The sequence below is a fragment of the Abramis brama genome (assembly GCF_963993115.1).
Source record: "Abramis brama genome assembly, chromosome: 17".
Classification (NCBI taxonomy): Eukaryota; Metazoa; Chordata; class Actinopteri; order Cypriniformes; family Leuciscidae; genus Abramis; species Abramis brama.
Window position 1 is genome coordinate 26928542 of NC_139979.1, and position 3155 is coordinate 26931696.

The 3155-nt window shown below is 37.7% G+C and overlaps 1 long non-coding RNA gene across 1 annotated transcript; it reads left to right on the forward strand.

Annotated features, from left to right (window-relative positions):
* The first annotated feature begins 1281 nt into the window (after positions 1-1281).
* LOC311067903 lies at positions 1282-2679 on the forward strand. The gene is made up of 3 exons (XR_014603297.1): positions 1282-1343; positions 1457-1549; positions 2066-2679. It is a non-coding gene; the product is annotated as an uncharacterized lncRNA (long non-coding RNA).
* The last annotated feature ends 476 nt before the right edge of the window (positions 2680-3155 follow it).

A 3155-nucleotide genomic window follows, 5' to 3' on the forward strand; every position in this document is an offset into this window, starting at 1 on the left:
TCTGAGAAGGCATACCTTTTAGTCAAAGGAAGTTGTAATCATTCTGAAGTAATTTATCAGAACACGCATGTTGTGGGTGGATGTGACAGCCTCTTTTATACCCCAGTGAAGATTGGAGAGACAGTGACATTGAGTGCAATGTTGGACAGTGGTTCGATGGCCTGCACAATAAATGAGTATGCTGAGATGAAACTGAGATCAGCTGGTGCAGTGGATGAATGTGGTGAGTTTAAAACTGATGTCACCCTTGTAGGATGTGGAGGGGTGCATGTAACACCTAAATCATCTTTCAATCTTACCATGGAAGTGTATGGAATAAAGATGCTAGTACCCACCTTAGTAGTTCCTGGACAACATGATGAGCTGATACTTGGGACGAATGTTATTAAAACACATTCTCAGATACTTCAAATTGTGTGATGGATTTTGGCAGGCTGTGTCTAGTCCGACTTCAGCAAACCCTGAATGTGAAAGCTTCCTGTCAATGCTTGCTGGATTGAACCGGTGGAGAGGAGAGGAGATACCTGGGAAGATAGGAACAGTAAGATGTAACTCGGCCGTCTATCTTGAGCCGGGCTGTGAGTACCTAGTATGGGGGAGGCTGCCCAAATCTGCTGTTGTGTCCCCAGGAAGTGCAGTCATGACTGAGCCTACATCTTCTCACTCTGCTCCCAGAGGTGTTATGGTGGCTAGACTAATCCTATCTATGTGGGGAGATGGATGGGTCCCCTTGAAGCTTATCAACACTTCGGGCAGTCCAGTGTTGTTGAGACGGAATGCTAAAATTGAAGATCTCTATCCGTGCCTTGCTCTTGAAGATATTGATGATGCCAATACTATCGATCCTTTCCTGCTAAACTGCCCTGCACGGTTGTCTGAGGATGTGGCTGATGTGTCACCTGTGAGCGAGCGACTGAAGTCAGTTGGTCTGGACAGTCTTAACATTGACTCGTGCGATGTTTCAGATGCATGCAAGCAACGATTGCTGAACCTGATTCTGAGTTATGAAGACATCTTTTCACGTGGCCATCTTGATTTGTGCACATGTAACCAAGGTTACCAATCCATCCATATAAAACCTATGAGAAAAAAAGAGACAAAAGTAATATTTACATATAAATATTTTATTACTTTAGTGTTTAAGAAATTAAATATTGATGAAATATGTAAATGTAGCAGATTAGAAAAAAATTAATAATTTGATCAGTTCAGATAAGCTCCGCCCTCCGTTGGTTGCATCATATAGCGCGGGTTAGAGGAGTGATAGTCACTTGTCACAGAGAAATCGTGAAATGGCCGCTGGAGCAGTGACACACGTCAATTGCAGTTGAAAAGTTGCTAAAGTAAGTGAAAACTAGATAAACAACTGAAACCAGGATAATATTGATATCGTTGCTAGAAAATAGTTGTTTAAATAGTTGTTTAAATAGTTGTCGTTGCATTGTATTGAATCCAGGGATTAAATGAGAAGTCGAGCTGATTCATCCGACGAAACCTGTTCGAACAGATTCATCTGAGATTATTTCTAATCAATAGCACTTTATTCTTGGTAAGTGAGTTCATAAACTACTTTAATTAGTTATGGTTGTGTATTAATCAGTGTTTTATGGTCTTAAACGATGCTGTGCTATATAATTTTTGAGAAATGTATTTAGGTAAAGTGATTTTATTAATCGTAAAGTATTTTACTGCTTAAAAGTGTTTATACGTGCATTGTTGAATTCATGAGCATAATGTGTGTAACGCAGCTCACGTGGAGTTTTGCTAGCCATGTGTTATGAGCTATAGGCTAATTGAGTGCACGCCATTTTCAGACGTCATTTTGTTCATTTTTGCTCATTTTTGTGTTCCTATTAGAGTTAAAAAAGGGGTAATAAGCACTGATAAATGTGTATATATTCACTTTGAAGGATTTGTTGTGATAAAAATCATAATTTGAAGTGTTAATGTTGTTTAAATGGAATTAATTGTGATTAATTGTTATTTTTCTGCCTTGTCTTTGCAAGGTTGGGTTTTTTTTTTCCTCTCTATTTTGTTGCTCCTGTCTGTGATATTCTCTTGAAAGTGAACGAGGAGTTCTGAGTTTGAACTGTTTCTGCCATAAATGGGGAGTGCTCAACACTGGTGGAAACTGGCGGGCCAACCTGGTTTTTCCTGAACTTGGAAAACATTTCATGTTTCATCAAAGTGGTAGGACCACACGTATACTTTTTCCTTTTTTTCTTTTTTCCCTTTTTTTTTTTTTTCCTTCCTCGGACATTGTTGCATCTGTGAACAAGAAGTATTTTTTTATTTTATTTTTTTTCCTCTCATTCATCTCGGAGTTGCGTATTGGTATTTTATAACTGAACACTGAAACGAGTGCAAAGGACATTGAACTGAGCTAAACGAATCATTTCTGATTCTGATTTGGTGTGTCATTGGACATTTCACCTGGAAATTTGTCTGTATTATTTTATTTTATTTTATTTTATCATCTTTTATTGAAATTTTCCTGAAAAAGAGTGAATACAGAGGTTGAGTTACATAATTGTAATTTGAATTTTGAGAGTGAACTGGGTATATTATTTTCATGAAAAGGAAAGAAACGAAGGAAATTAAAGAGTAAATAGCTATAATTAAAACAAGCTACAACCTAATTTAGCTAAAGTAAATAGAGTTAACCACATAACTATTGAGCATGAGGTCAATTATATAATTTAAATTGGTTTATTTCATTTAACTGTGTTTGTGAATTTTCATTGAAGCCATTGACCGTTTTTTTTTTGGTTTTGTTTTGTTTGTTTTCTGTTTTTTTCCTCAAACTGAAACGACTTAATACAAAATATATATAAAAAAATACTTACCTCTTTCAACTATATCTGTCCTCTGTGATTATTTCCCTTGTCTTGCTGCAACACTGGCTCAAGAGCGAACGTAGTCTTCTGATCTGGTCCAAGACATTAGAAACTGGTTTATGCTAAGACCGTAGGACGCGCGTGTTACACACAGAATACACCTTTCAGACACCAGACCATTCAGGCTTCCACGGGTAGCACCCGGTCAATATCAAAAACTGCGTCAAGTGCTGACTGAAATGGAGGAGAAGGAGATAATTAGGAGATCTACCAGTGAGTATGCTTCTCCTCTCGTTCTGGTCTGGAAAAAGAACGGGG